This window comes from Tamandua tetradactyla, chromosome 7 (assembly GCF_023851605.1).
Source record: "Tamandua tetradactyla isolate mTamTet1 chromosome 7, mTamTet1.pri, whole genome shotgun sequence".
Classification (NCBI taxonomy): Eukaryota; Metazoa; Chordata; class Mammalia; order Pilosa; family Myrmecophagidae; genus Tamandua; species Tamandua tetradactyla.
The window spans coordinates 70,621,442-70,638,043 of record NC_135333.1 but is presented as its reverse complement, the minus strand read 5'-3'; the positions used below and the strand labels follow the sequence as shown (position 1 = coordinate 70,638,043).

Genomic DNA, 16,602 nt, shown 5'->3' with positions numbered 1-16,602 from the left:
AATTTTTTCTTTGATTTAACTAAACAGTGAATCATATGACTATATTTCCTAGCATTTAAGTATGCTTATATTCCTCAAAACCCTCTCTTAATCATAGGAAATTATTTTTTAAGTACTTTTGAATTCGATTTCCATTCTTTATTGAAGATTTGCTTTAAGATTCAAAAATAAGGTTGATACTTAATTTTCTTTTTTGTCAGTGGTGGTTGTCTGTGCCAGGTTATGGCTTTAGTGTTATATTGGCTTCATAGAAAGGATTTTTATTCTTTCCCCCTTTTTTTGTTGGGGCAATATATTTATAAAACATAACATTGACATTTGAGCTGTTTTTTAAGTGTACAATTATTGCTAGTGGCATTAATTAGTTTTAAAACATTGTGCTGCCATCACCACCATCCATTACTAAAACATTTTTGTCACCCAAAACAAACTCTATCCTCTAAGCAAAAACTCTCCACACCCCTTTCCCAGTCCCTGATAACCTCTAATCTACTTTCTATGTGAATTTCCTTACTTTAAATATTTCGTTTTTTTTTTTTCCTTTTTTCCTCTAAATTCTACCATACTTTAGTATTAGGATTATAGGTACCATAAAATGCAAAAGAATTAACATGGAACACATCTAGGAGGCTCCTTTAATAATTAATTTCTTCAATTTTTTCTATGGCTCCTGGGGTCACTTTATACAACACTAACATTTTTCCAACATTAGTCATTTCCTTAAGGTTTTCGAATTATGCCGTGAGTACTATAACATATTCTCATGCACTTATTTTAATCTTCTTTGTATCTAAGATTATTTCCTGTTTATTTTAATTTAGAATATTGGTGATTTTTACCTTTCTTTTATTATTCTTGTTATTCATTTTTCATGGATGTTTGCTCAAAGAACCAGCTCTTTGATCAACTCATGAATTCTAATGATAACAGAGAAATTCTTTGTACAGTATAAAGGGAACCTGTCCTTTCCCTTCCTGCAGACCGCTGCTGGCCTTTCCCCCTGGAGGCAGTTATGCCTGCCACCTAAATTAACTACTTCAGAGGGGTTTTAACACCATTAAGTGTGTAGTCACACAAATTAAACCTTTTGGGAGGAGGCAGACATTTTTCTTCCAGTGCCACTAAAGGAGATGAAAACTTACTTGCTTCAAGTAGGAAAAAAGCTTTGAGATGCAAAGAGGGAGTCAGGTGCTGGTTTAGTTTGTGCCCCTCCACCCAAGGCTCTGGTCTACTTTTACCCCTCTTCTTTATCTCTGAGGCTTTCTAACATCACTAACATAATAGAGATAAATTGTACTTTACCCAATTCCCACCCTTCCACTGACCTGCTTTCCTGTTATCTCAAACTGGAAGAAAAGAGAGGGTGATGGAAGCCTACGCCTGAGGGCACTTGCTTTTGGTGGACTTGGTGTTGTTTTTTATAATTTGTTTTTCTTTAAAAGTCCTGTTCTAGGGTTTACTTTTCCAGTTTGGAAGTAGATCCTGTTCCTTTGGCATGTACCCTCAAATTTTGGATTTTCCTTCTAATTCAAAATTATTTACTAAGCCTTTATTTTTTTTGTTTGTTTGTTTTGTTTTTATTTTGAAATCTCAAATTTACAGGATAGTTGCGAAATTCAAACCCATACAGAGAACTGCAACATATCTCCCCCCCATTACTTCAGATCCACCAATTTTAACATTTTGACACCTTTGCCATGTATTTACCTTTCTAGCACTCTAGCTAGCTGCCATATATCATCTGTCTCTATTTTCTGAAAATCTGAGAACAGGTTTTGCATATCATACTTCTTGAACGTATAATACTTCCCTGTACATTTCCTATAAGCAAGGATATTGGCTTATGTATTCACCTTAAGCGCAGTTATCAAGTTCAAGACATTTACCATTGATATAAAGTTTACAGTGCATATTCCAATTTTTTCTTATGTCCCAATAATAATATCCTTTTGAACAATCCTTTCCTCCATTCTTAGATTCCAACCAGTATCATGAATTGCATTTAATTGTTATTATCTTTTTAGTTTCTTTTTTTAATTGTGGAAACATATACGTGACATAAACCTTCCCGTACAAACCACTCCCAAGCATATCATTCAGTGGGTGACTAGTCATATTCACAATGTTGTGTTATCCTCTTCACCTTCCATTACTAGAATTTTCTCCCCAAACAGAAATCTTACACTCATTTTGTAATGACTCACTGTAGCTCCTGCCCCCAATCCTGGTAACCTGTATTCTAATGTCTGTCTCTATGAGTCTGCGTATTCTCTGATATTTTCTATGAGGAATTAAATGTAATATCCTAAATCTATAACCATCTTGTTTGCTTTGATGCCAAATTAACTTCAATAGCATTCACACATTTTGTTCCCCTGGCCCTCCATCCCCCTGCCTTCACGTAGTTCTTGTCATAAATTACATGTTTGTACATTAAGTCCAAACATGATTTGTCATTATGTTTTGTGTGTTTGCTTTTCAGCCACTGTGGGAAATAAAAAGTGGAATTGCAAACTAAAAACACAATAGTACTGGTATTTATATTTGTCCATGTCATTATCTTTACCCGGGATCTTTCTTTGTTCATGTGTTTTCAGTCAAGTGTCTAGCATCTTTTCCTTTCAACCTGAAGAACCCCCTCCAGCATTTCTCACAGGGCCAGGTGGTTCCAGCGGTGATGAAAGCCCTCAGCTTTTGTTTATCTTAACCCTGCCTTTATTTTTCATTTGTTTATTTTTTTTAGGTTTCACTGTATAACTTTTTTTTACAGTACAACATTAGTGTTATTTAAAGAGACACATAAGCTTATATGCATATGGTGCTAGTATATACATAGGAAAGATTTGGAATATTATATATTAAACTGTTAAAAACAATTTTCTTTAGGGTAAATAGTGATTGGCTTCAATTTACTAAGCTGTACATTTTTTTTGGACTGGAATCCTTTAATTTATTTTTTTCATCCAGCTATGGACTTATGACAATTGACTTTTTTTTTCCTTTTTTGTGAAAAATAACATATATACAAAAAAGCCATAAAGTTCAAAGCACATTATAACAACTAGTTGTAAAACAGATTTCAGAATTTGGTATGGGTTACAATTCCACAATTTTAAGTTTTCATTTCTAGCTGCTCTGAGGTACTAGAGACTAAAAAAAATCACTATAATGATTCAGCTATCGTACACATTTGTTAAACCCTACCTTCTCTGTATAACTCCACCATCACCTTTGGTCTTTCTCCCACTCTTTAAGGGTATTTGGGCTATGCCCATTCTTATTGTTTCATGTTGGAAGGGGCTGTGGATAATATGGGGTAGGGGGATGGAGCTAGTTGATGTTCTGGAGAGGCTGACCCCTCTGGGTTTCAGGACTTATCTGGTTCAGGGTCCCATCTGGAGGTTGTAGGTTTCTGGAAAGTTACCTTAGTTCATTGAATCTTCGTAGAATCTCAGATAAAGCCCTCAGTGTTCTTTAGAGTTAACCCTGCCTTTTTTATTTTATTTATTTTATTTTTTTGTATATTGTATGGTCGGGGTCATATTTCATTCTTTTCCTTGTGAGTATCCCGTTAGTGCAGCACCATTTGTTGAAGTTTTGTTTGGTTTTTCATTTTTTGTTTGTTTGTTTGGTAAGTGCATGGGCAGGAATTGAACCCTGGCCTTCCACAAAGCAGGCTGCCTTTATTTTTGAAAAATACTTTTACCAATAAAAGATTTACCAATAAAAAGATATAGAATTCTTGGTTGGCAATTTTTTGTTTTCAGCACTTTACATGTCTACCCACTGGCACCTTGCCTCTATAGTTTCCAATAAGAAACCAGAACTTAATTGTATTGAGACTCCCTTGTATGTGGCACTTGTCTCTTGCGGCTTTCAGAATTCTTTTTTTTACCTTTGACATTTGACAGTTTGACTGCACCATGGCATAGTGTGGGTCTATCTGGGTTTATCCTGTTTGGAGTTTGTTAAGCATCTTGTATATGTATATTGATGCCTTTTGTTAAATTGAGGAAGTGTTCAGCCATTATCATTGTTTTTTAATACTCGCTCTGCTTCTTTCTCTTTTTCTTCTTTTGGAATTCTACAATGTATATATTGGTACTCCTGAGGGTGTCCAACACGTTCCTCAGGCTCTGTTCTCTTTTCTTCGTTCTTTCTTTCTGCTCCTCTCACTGGATGATTCCAATTGTCTTATCTTCAAGTTCACTGATGCTCTCTTCTGCCAGCTCAAATATGCTGTTGAACCCTTCCAGTAAATATAAAATTTCTGTTACTGTAGTATTTCGGCAGTTCTGTTTGGTTCCTTTTCATAATTTCCATCTTTTTATTGATATTTTCTTTCTAGTCAGCTATCATTTTCCTGGTTTCCTTTGGTTCTTTGTCCATGTTTTCCTTTAGCACTTTGAGCATATTTAGGATCTTTCTTTAAGTCTTTTCTGGAATGTCCCTGATCTGATCTTCCTTAATGATAGTTTCTAATCCTTTAATCTTCTTTGCCTTGGCCCCATCACACCCTGTTTCTTTTTATGTTTTGTAATCTTCTGTTGAAACTTGGAAATTATTATTTTTAATTTTTTGTTTGTTTGTTTGTTTGTTTTATTACATGGGCAGGCACTGGGAATCAAACCCGGGTCCTCTGGCGTGGCAGGAAAGCATTCTTGCCTGCTGAGCCACCATGGCCCACCCGAAATTATTATTTTTAAAGTGTTATTGCTGGAATTTAGAATCTGAGGTGTCTGTTCCTTAAGCTTGTATCCAGTTAGTGTTATGACAGTTTTCCTTGAAAGCCAAAAGCTCACAAGAAAAAGAAAGGAAAAAAACCTTTCCCAGTCTTTGAAGATTTCACTGTGTAAGTGCTCTTCCTCAGAGTTTATCTATACAAAGAATTTAGAAAATAGCTGCAGGCCAAAGCAAGGGCACCTCCCTAATCCCTTCTGCACTTGTGTCTTTCCTTGGGCATATACCTTTGGCCCTAGGAATTCTCCACACAGATAAAAATGCCCCCTCTTCCTTAAGAAAGAGTTTCCTTATGGTTCCAGCCACTTTTCTGTATGTCCTGCAAGCATCAATCCCTTGATTGCTCTCCCACAGGGTTCTGTAGGAGAGCTTGGTGAATACCTTTTATATGCAGTGCAAATTATGGGACAGTGATGATTCCCTCAGGCCTCCACCAGACATACTGGGCCAGATTCATGAGCTCCCAATATAGGCACAAGTGTTACTCTGCTCCCTCCAAAACTGGGAGCAGGGATTCTTACTAGGCTCATGGGTTGGCTTCGGAATCATGCTCGTGAGGGGTGGAGGAGAGGCCAGCCAGGGCATCAGGAGATCCTACCACTTTTAAGTAGCCTTTCCCTTGATTCAGTATATCCCCTGTAACCGCAGTCCTTTAGCTGTTTTCTAGAGCTTTGAGAAAGGTGTTTTTGGGAGTTCTTACTGGTTGCTCAAAGCTTTGGTGGGGAGAGAGGACTGAAGCTTCTCACTCCACCATCTTGATAAGGATAGACAGACTTGACTTCTTGACAGAGACAAAATCACCCCTAAAAAATTGATTCCTCAATTCACTCTTCTTCCGTTCAATGGCTCAGTCCCATTTAAAAAAGAAAAAAAACGGACAAACTTGGAGGTTCTGCCCACAGTTGCTCACAGTGGGCAAGTAGGACCTCAAAAGAGCTTTCTCTACATTTTCTTTCCTACATCCATATTCCCTTCTGCACTACCTACTTATTTTGAGATTCAGACTCTTTTTTCTTTTGCTCTATTTTCTGTTTCATTTCAACTGCAGTTCTTGACACACTAAATTGACTTCACTGTGATAACAATGAAAGTTGCAATCTGCAGGCTGGTCATTATAGAGGATGCTAAAGTACCAACGGATTGTCTGAAAACAGGTAAAGAGAAAATCTCAAGCATTTATCCTAATTTTCTTATGCAGACTCTCCCAATCAAACGGTAGACAACTACAAATTTTTGTATAGTCCTACATTTATTAAGAAAATTGAATCTGTCGTTAATACCCTTTCCCAAGAGATCAGTATGGGACTATCACTCGTCTCCTTCAGTAGTCTTACAACCTTTAAGGGAGGAATAGCACTATTAAGAATTTTCTGCCACAGAGAAAGAGTGACTATTTGAGAAATCACTTTATGAGTGACCTTCCAAAAATTAAATACGAGAAAAATCACAGGCAATCTCATGAACTTGTTTAGATGCTAGTGTTCTAAACAAAACATTATCAAATTCAATCAATAAGTATAAAAACAGATAAAACAATACAATCAAGTCTGTTTATTCTTGAACTTAAGTTGGAATTAACATTAAAAATTAATATAATCCTCAATAACAGATCAAAGCGAATATTCACATGATCATCTCAATAAATTCAGAAAAAAATTTTACTAAAAATATCCGTTCAGGTCCCTCTCAGCCCCCACGTTGGGTGGTGTGTGGATGCCAGATGGAGTCAGGCGAGGGGGCGGCGGCAGCAGCAACTCCACGGCTCATATCCTCTAATGCTCCCCAGGGCCGCCGGTGGCTGCAGCTGCGCATCCGGACGGCTGGTGAAGCGGAAGCACAGTGCTAGGTGCTGGATTCTCGTTGTTGAGCAAAGCAGATGCAGGTCCCAGACTCGTGGACCCCAGCCCATCATCGGAATCGTAGAATACTCTAGCGTGGTCATGATGTCCAGTTTCTTGAATACGAGGCTCCAGAGGAGGAAATAATCGTTCAGGGATTTTGCTCCAGATTGATGATGGGAACCGAATCTTCGTAGGGGACAGACTTGCCGAGGCCTGGAACATTTCTCTCTTGAGATGGCTTTGCATCACTAACAAAGAAAATCAGAATGACTACTTCGTCTGTCAGACGGCAGATGAAAAACATTGGGAACAATTACTGGAAACCGAGATAGAAGTCTGCCACCTCCAACGCCCCGCGAGGGCGGTCCAGCTCCTTCTTGAGTGAGATTGGCGACGTGGCCCACAATGTGGTGGCCTTCTTGGAGATCATGAGCATGGCGTGGAAGCGGCTCCACCACCACGGTAAGAACTGGCAGCACGCGAGCAAGGTGCTGACGCGGCTAAAATTCCTCAATCGGATCCAATTGGCGCGTATGGCCGGGCTGTGCCGGGAGATGGTCTTCGCCATCCAGAAGCTGAAAGATTTCTGTACTTCGACCGCGGCGGGGCAAGAAGTCCAAGCAGTTGGTGGCCTTGCCCAAGGAGAAGGCTCGCCTGAAGGTCAAGCGGGCCCAGGCTCTGAAAACCAAGGAGCGCATGGCCAAGGGGGCCACTGTCATGGGCAGCAACCAGATCACCTTCGGCCGCGGTTCCAGCCAGCCTAAGCTCTCCACCGGCTGCTCTGAGCAGGAGTATGGCAAGGTGGGGTGCTCGCCTTGGGTAGGTCATCCTACCGTAGCTCCACTTCCCAGAGAGTATCATCCGAGGTGGAGCAGGCAGCACTGCAGACCAGCCTAGAAGAGCAGCTGCAGCTAGTGCTTACCATGAGCAGAAAAGTAGCTGGGCAGGAAGAACACCTGCAACGGGGGGTGACCTAAGATTTCAAATGGCACAAGAAGAGATATGGTCAAAGTTCTAAAATAAAAAGAGCATGCCTCCCACCCACAGCAAACCTTTCTGGTATTTTTAATGGATGCTCTCTCCAACTCGCGGCTTGCTGCCCAGAAAACAGTTTTCTGAGGCTAACCAGGGACTCGTTATCTGAGGCTAACCAGACCAAATTTGGGATGGGTCAGTGGCTCCAGCCAGCACTTTTGGAACCCCTGGCCATGGTTCGTTGCCAAGCCCACTACATCTGACGATCCCTGGGGAGTACCTCCTGGCACCAACACACATTCTGTCTCCAAGAGCTCAGACCCTTGGTCATCTCAGCTGCAACCTACCCCTAGTGCTGGGAAAGCAACTTCTGATGCCTGGGGCTCCACCTCTGCCACCAAGTCTGTGTCACCTCTGGGTCCTTTGATCTCTTCAATAATCTGAATGGTTCCATTAAAGATGACTTTTCTAAATTTGACAACTTCTCAACTTCAAGAAAAGCAAAGACCATGGCTGCTCTGCCTTCCCCAAACAATGGAGCTACCAGCCTTGACCCCTTTAATGCTCTTTGCTCTCTTTGATCATCACCTTAAGCAACCCCAGCAGTGTCCACAAAATGCCTGAGTCCTTCCTGGGCCCCCAGCATGGTGCTGTTGAACTTGGACTTCCTGATGACTTAGTCAGCCCCACCCACTGTGTCCCTCAGCCCCTTCCTGGCACCAAGCTTTACTGCAGCCTCGACCTTGACCCTGGTCAAACCTTTCCAGGCAAACTAGCCCCAGCACTGACACTGAACCAGCTGATGCCCGGTCCTGGGCATGAACTTGTCCTTCAGGCCTAGGCCTGGGTGTGGAGCCCCACATGGGAAGAGACAAAGGTTGCAGCCTCTGTGGTCTCCATAATCTCTATGGCCCCATACTCAGCCCTAGGTGGCAGCACCTTCTTCGTGACAAGCTGGGCCCTGCAGCAATGAATATGACGGGCAGCAAGGACATCCCCCACGAGCTGCTTAGGTCACTGGCAAAACCAACCTTTTCCTCCTCCAATGGCCCAGGTCCAAGAACTGTCCCCATCCACTGCCTGCAGTGTATGTGCTGGAGGACAGGAATGGGGACTCTTGTTTTTTCGGAATAATGTCTGCAGGAGCAGATGGTGTTAGGGCCCCCAAACTTCAGCTTCTTGATGAAAGGGCTGCCTCTCCAGCCTGGGGCTGCCTCTAGATACCGTCTTATGGTCTCTCCAGGGCCTCCTGCCTGCCCTTCCCTGTCCACACCTGCATACACATAGGAGGGGACCCAGCCCAGGGACTCAGACCTCACTGCCTGAGCTCCAGCACTCAACCCCTGGCTCCCCCAAAGATCTACCGTTACCCTGAGGCTTTGAACAAAGAGGCTGGAGGTCGGCAGTGTTGCCCTAGCCTGGCCCAGAGTCCTGGCGTTGTTTGGCCCAGAATTTGTCTCTGTCAGTCCCCCACCTTCATGAACATCCCAGGCAGGTCCAGGTGTGAGTGGAAGGAAACCTAGGCCAGCTCCACCAGACACTGGGCTTTTTGGGGAGTGGTTGTGTACATTTTCTTTTCCTGTAGCACATATTGAACAACTGCCGAGAGACAACTCTTGAATTAAATCCACTAGAGGGAGCTTTAAAACTAATCAGCAAAATCCTCCATGTGGCTATATGCTTATATGTGTTTGCACATATGTCTAGTTTTGATAGAATTTATGAGTTCTAGCTGAATTAAGATATTGGTGTGTCATTTTAGTGATTTAAATTCTCTTATTTACGTTTTTTCTTGGCTGGGTGTACTTTATTGATGGTACATGACAAGGGGGGCTCTCAGCCCCTCCCTTTCTTCAGAGGGTGTCAGATGGAAGCTGCGGAGAATTCTCAGTACTGGGTGATGGAGTTGGGTCCAGGACTCCCCAGCAACTGACAGCCTCTTTCTTCCTTTCATGGTGTCGCTGGACTGGTGGTCCAGGGGCTCTTACTCCTTGGAGGCCATGTGGACCATAAGGTCCACTGCCCTATTATTGTAGCCAAATTCATTGTCATATCAGGAAATGAGCTTAATGAAGTGGTCATTGAGGGCAATGCCAGCCCCAGCATCAAAAATTGAAGAGTGGGTGTACTGTTAATGTTACAGGAAACAACCTGATCTTCAAGTGTAGCCCAGGATGTCATTTAGGGAGCCTTCTAACACCTGCTTCACTGCCTTCTTGATGTCATCGTACTTGGACAGTTTCTCCAGTCAGCAGGTCAGATCCATGATGGACACATTGAGGTGGGGACATGGAAGGCCAGGCCAATGAGCTACCCATTCAGCTCCAGGATGGCCTTCCCCACTGCCTTGGCAGCATTGCTAGATGCAGAGATGATATTCTGGGCAGGCCCTTGGCCATCGCACCACATTTTCCTGGAGGTGCCATCCAAAGTCTTCTGGGTGGCAGTGATGGCATGGATGGTGGTCATGATTCCCTCCATGATGCCAGAGTTGTCAGGGATGATCTTGGTCAGGGGGACCAGGCAGTTGGTGGTGCAGGAAGCATTGCTGGCAATCTTGAGGGAGTTTTCATACTTCTCATGGTTCATGCCCATCACAAACATGGGGGCATCGGCCAAAGGGGCAAGATGATGACTTTTGATGACCCTTCAAGTGAGCACCAGCCTTCTCCATGGTTGTGACGACACCAGTGTACTCCGCAACATATTCAGCAGCAGTATCACCCCATTTGATGCTGGTGGGATCTTGCTCCTGGAAAATAGCAATAGGATCCCCATTGATGACAAGTTTCCCATTCTCAGCCTTGATGGTTCCTTTGAACTTGCCATGGGTACAATCATACTGGAACATGTAGACCATGTAGTTGAGGTCAATGAAAGGGTTATTGATTGCAACAACTTGCACTTTGACAGAGTTTACAGCAGCCCTGGTGACCAGGTGCCCAATATGCACAAATCCATTTATTCAGACCTTCATCATTGTGCCTCAGAGATGTAGCTGACACTGCACAAAAATATGAGGCTGTCTGTTGAGCAGGGAGGACTAGAGAGCCTTATTTATAGTTTTAACTCTAAGGAAATTTAAAACACAAGAGATGTTTGGATATAAAAAAATGCCTTATGGGAAAACAAAAGCAAATTTTTGTGACTATAAGAAAAAATATGGAAATTTAATTACACATAAAATATGATTTTTTTAAGTATAGCAGGACAACAATGATGAAAAAGAAAAAACTCTTTGCAAACTAGGAATAGAAGGGAAATTCATTAATCTGATAAATCCTATAGTCAAACATTATGCATACCTTAATGGTGAGATATAGAGAGATTTCCCCCATAAATTGGGAATGAGACAAACATGCTCACAATCACTATTTCTTTTCACTGGGTATACTACTATAGGTTGTCAATGCCAAAAAAAAGCAAGAAAATATTAATAGAAGGTATATTCATATTGTAAAGAAAAAACTAAAATGGTTGTTATTAATAGACACCATGACCATGTGGCTAGATCATCCCAAGTAATCCTCAGAAAATCTCTCAGAAGAAAGCAAGGCCACTGTATACAAAGGTCAATCTGCAAAAATAAATTGTATTTATACAAATGGAAGCAATTAGAGAATAAATATTTAAATAACATTTACGAAACCCCATTCCCACCCCTTTACCCCAAAATCAAATACCTAGGAATGAATCTTAATAATAGGTATCTAGGAGCTCTACACTGAAAACAATAAAGTATTACTAAGAAAGCAGCAGCTGCAGGGGTTCCAAGAATAGCACTCAGGGTCCTGCATCATGTGTGATTTGCTGTGTCTTGTTCAGCTGCGGTGGCAATGGAGTCATCCCTAAACCATCCTGACATTTAACTTGGCATTGTTCCAGGCTGGCTTTGTAGCCTCCAAGTCTGATTCTCTAGCCCTCTCCAAGGTTCAGCATGCTATCTAATAACCTTTCATTCTTTTTCGCCTTAACCTGCATAGAGTGGGTTTTGATGTTCACAATTAAGAATACTAACTGATTTCCAGACCATACACTCCCCCCCAAAAAAGAACAATAACTGATATACTCTTCATGGCTTGTCACCACACTTAGAATAAAAAATAATTCTTGCACTGTAGCCTATAAGGACTTATATATATAACCTGGCCCTTGCTCAAGTCTCCCGTCTCAGTTGACACCATTCTCTGCCTTGTTCATTAGATTCCAGCCACACCTGCTTTCTTTCATTTCTCAGTACACTAAGTTCCTTACCACCTCCAGACTTTGCTGCTGCTGCACCTTCAGCCTGGAATGATCTGCCTTCAGGTTTTAGAATGGCTGCCTCCTTTGCAGCATTCAGGTTTCAGCACTCACTTCCCCTATACAGAAAAGTTTTCCTTGAGCATCCATCTAAAGCAGTCCTATACACTGCTTAGCCACTCTGGGTTGCATTATCCTTTTTCTTGCTGTTCTTTCTTTTGTCTGTCTTTTTGTCTGTCTACCTCCACCATAATGAGACTTCTGTCAGGTCTAGAACCTTGTCAATCTTCATTGGCAATTTTTCATTGTTGTGTCCCTAGTATTTAAACCAGCTCTGGTATAGTGTAGGTTCTCAATAAAATGTGCTGGTTTGAAAGGATGTATGTCCTCTAGAAAAGCCATGTTTTATTCTAAATCCCATTTCATAAAGGCAGAATAATCCCTATTCAATACTATATGTTTGAAACTGTAATCAGATCATCTCCCTGGAAATGTGATTTAATCAAGAGTGGTTGTCGAATTGGATTAGGTGATGACATGTTTCCACACATTTGGGTGGATCTTGATCAATTTCTGAAGTTCTATAAAAGAGGAAACATTTTGGAGATTCAGAGAATGCTGCAGCACCATGAAGCAGAGTCTACCAGCCAGCGACCTTTGGAGATGAAGAAGGAAAATGCCTCCCAGGGAGCTTCCTAGAACAGCAAGCCAGGAGGAGAAGCTAGCATATGACACCGTGTTTGCCATGTGCCCTTCCAGATGAGAGAGAAACTCTGACTGTGTTTGCCATGTGCCCTTCCACTTGAGAAAGAAACTGTGAACTTCATCGACTTTCTTGAACCAGGGTATCTTTCCCTGGATGCCTTAGATTGGACATTGCTATAGACTTGTTTTAACTGGGACAGTTTTTCAGCCTTAGAACTGTAAACTAGCAACTTATTAAATTCTCCTTTTTAAAAGTCATTCTGTTTCTGGTATATTGCATTCCAGCAGCTAGCAAACTGGAACAATATTGTTGAATGAAGGTGAAATAAACATTTATCATGCAACCCCATATTGTCCTTCCAAACCAAAGGGATGAGAAGAATACAGAAGTTTTGTTTAATTGTGAGTCCAAAATACCCAATGGGATCAGAGGATTAGAGAAGATGGGAAATGATGCTGAAACATTGCTCTTGCTAATCATCAAGTCAAGTTCAGATGGTCTTATCTTGATAATTCACACATCTATATTTTCCCTAGAGAACATTCTTGAGGTCAATTGATTTTGAAAACATAATTGTAATAATGCAGAATTCTAGCAAGCATAAAGAAAAGGTCAACAATAACCCCATCATTTCTTCTATCTCACTCTTCTATAGTAGTAATGTAAAAATTTGGACTGTTTCCTTCTACATCTTTCTCTATTCTCATATAAAAATATACAAACAAGTATATATATAATTTTATATACATACACACACTATGCTATACCCTATATTACTAGATACATATTATGTACATTATTCTGTATCTTGCCTTTTTCCCTAATATAACATGACTATTCCATACTTGCCATATTGAGTAACATTCCACGCTGTGATTGTCATCATTTATTAAACCACTTCTGTACTCATGAGTATTCAGATGGTCTCCAGTGTTGGGATATAAAAGCAATAGTACTGTGTATATGTATATTTTAAAATATTTTTGTTGACAAATCTTCACACACATACATGGTGTACAATCAATGGCTCACAATATCATCACATAGTTGTGTATTCATCACCATGATCACATTTTTTAGAACATTTGCATCACTCCAGAAAAAGAAATAAAAAGAAAAAACTCATACATACAATACCTTGCACCCCTCCCTCTCATTGATCACTAGTATTTCCATCTACCCAAATTACTTTATCCCCTAACCCCCATTACTTATTTATTTTTATTCATATTTTTTATTCATCTAGTTCATACCCTGATATAAAAGATACATTAGCACAAGGTTTTCACTATCACACAGTCATGTTGTAAAAGTTACATCTCTATACAATCATCTTCAAGAATCTAGGATACTGGAACAGAGCTCAACAGTTTCAGGTACTTGCATCCAGCCACTCTAATACACCATAAACTAAAAAGGGATATCTATATAATGCATAAGAAAAACCTCCAGGACAACCTGTGAATTCTGTTTGAAATCTCTCAGCCACTGAGAGATTTTGTGTCATTTCTCTCTTCTTCCTTTTGGTCAAGAAGGCTTTCTCAATCCCTTGAAGCTGGGTCCTGGCTCATCCTGAGAATTCTATCCCATGTTGCCAGGGAGATTTACACCCCTGGAAATCATGTTCCATGTAGGGGGAAAGGTAGTGAATTCACCTGCCAAGTTGGCTTAGAGAGAGAGGTCACATCTGAGCAACAAAAGAAGTTCTCTAGGGGTGACTCTTAGGCCTAATTTTAAGTAGGCTCAGCCTATCTTTTGCAGGAATAAGTTTCATAAGAGACAACCCCAAGATTGAGAGCTTAGCTATTGATTTGGTTTCCCGACTGCTTGTGAGAATTTCAGAAATTCCCCAAGTGGAAAATTTGAATATTTCCTCCTTTCTCCCCAGTCCCTCAAGGGGACATTGCAAATACTTCTTTACTCACTGCCCGTTTGACTCTGGAATATATTGGGACATAACACTAACCTAGACAAACCAACAAGAGCTCATCCTTTATTCAAGATTCCACTTATGGTACTTATGGTGTTCAACTAAACTGACCACACAAACTGAATTAGGTAATGCACCACCCAAAATATAAATTTTGCACCAAATAAACATCTCTCCCTTTGATCTCACACAGAAGTTGAAGTTTTAAAATATGAACTATTATCATCCTTTATTCTGTATTCTGCTCTACCTTAGTCCTATCCAGATCAGTTTTATTCATATTTCTACTCAAAATCTGACCCCTTTATCAACTTTTTAAACAGTTCCTGTGTGGGGTGATGCTGACTTTAATAGCGTCAGAGCTGTAAATTTGAGTTTCAGGTGTTATATAAATACCCGAAGTTTCTGGGAACGATTAGATTATATGCAAACAGTTCAGTATCTCAGAATTTAGAAATAAACAGTTACCACACCTGAATATATGTGACTGCTATAAGAGCTTGCAATCTATGACCCTTTACAATAGGCTCCAATCTGATAACTCATGCTCTTGACTTCAGTTCACCAAGTTTTTGTATTATAGTTAGTCCATATGATTGAGGCATGGTAATATTTGCATTTTTCTTCCTGACATTTCATTCAACATAGTCCTTAAGGTTCATACACCTAGTTGCAAGCCTCATAGCTTCATTCCTTCTTGAGGCTCAATAGTCCATTGTATGTATACACCACAATTCCCCCTTCTATTTCTCAGTCATTGTACCCTTAGGCCATCTCCATTCATTGTGAATCACAAACATTGAGCATAAACATCAATGTCAAATATCATTCCTGTCTCCACACTCAATTCTTCCAGGTATAAACTGAACAAGGGGGTTTCAGGATCATATGTCAATCCCACCCCTAGCCTCCTCTGGAACCACCACACTACTCTCCAATGAGGCTGTGCCTCTGTTTCCCTATGGACCAGATCATGAATAGATACATCTCTTTATTGCCTTTCTCTAGCACTTGTTTCTCTCTGCTCCTTTTTTTCAGAGGAGTGGGAGTGGGCATGGGCATGCTCTCTGTTCATTTTTAAACAGTTTTATTCGCGCATTACACAATCCAACCTAAGTATATAGACATGCCTTCTCCACCGTAAGCTGTTATGAAGATACCTGCCTTTCTTCCCCCAAAAATCCATGCTCCTTCCCAAACACACACACACACACACACACACACACACACACACACACACACACACACATGACCCCACCTGTTGACATTTACTTTTGGTCTAATGCTTTCATTACAGTCAGTGGAAGCATATTGCAGTACTACTGCTGACCATAGGCCCCAGGTTGCATCGATTCCCCATACACCATCCATTCATCTTCAACACATTGCAGTGTTGTCATTTATTTGTTCTCCCTCATGCAAAAACATTTTTTTGTGTGTGTACATTTAATCACCAACATTGACCACTCTAGGCATTCCCAAATTATACCATCTTGGTCTTTATCCTCTGTCTTTCCTTCTGATTTCTTACATGTCCTCAGCCCTTCTCCCTCAATTATACTCACATTCAGCTTCATTCAGAGCACCTATATGATTGTGCTACAATCAGGTAGTATTGTGCTATTCATTTCTGAATTTTTAAAGTCAGATCTGTGGCACTCTCTGTATTCCTTCAGCACCAAATGCCCAATTTCTACCCTATTTCTATCTTCTGATAACCTGTGTTCTTTTTTTTTAGTTGTATATTCATCATCACGATCATTTATTTCTTAGAACATTTGCATTAATTCAGAAAAAGAAATAAAAAGAAAACAAAAAATTCATACATACCATACGACTTACCCTTTCCTTTCATTGATCACAAGCATTTCATTCTACTAAATTTATTTTAATATTTGTTCCCCCTATTATTTAGTTACTTTTGAGCCATATGTTTTACTCATCTGTTGATAAAGTAGATAAAAGGAGCATCAGACACAAGGTTTTCACAATCACACAGTCACACTGCGAAATCTATATCATTATACAATCATCTTCAAGAAACATGACTACTGGAACACAGCTCCACATTTTCAGGCATTTCCCTCCACCTCTCTATTACACCTTAACTAAAAAGGTGATATCTATTTAATGAATAAGAATAACCTCCAAGATTACCATTTGACTCT

The 16,602-nt window shown here is 40.6% G+C and overlaps 2 pseudogenes; one reads left to right on the top strand and one right to left on the bottom strand.

Moving 5' to 3' along the window:
* The first annotated feature begins 6,847 nt into the window (after positions 1-6,847).
* On the top strand, positions 6,848-8,332 carry LOC143690484 (epsin-2 pseudogene; annotated as a pseudogene).
* A 61-nt stretch (positions 8,333-8,393) lies between these two features.
* The window catches only part of LOC143690483 (glyceraldehyde-3-phosphate dehydrogenase pseudogene), a 39,152-nt pseudogene continuing 30,943 nt past the window's right edge, over positions 8,394-16,602 (bottom strand).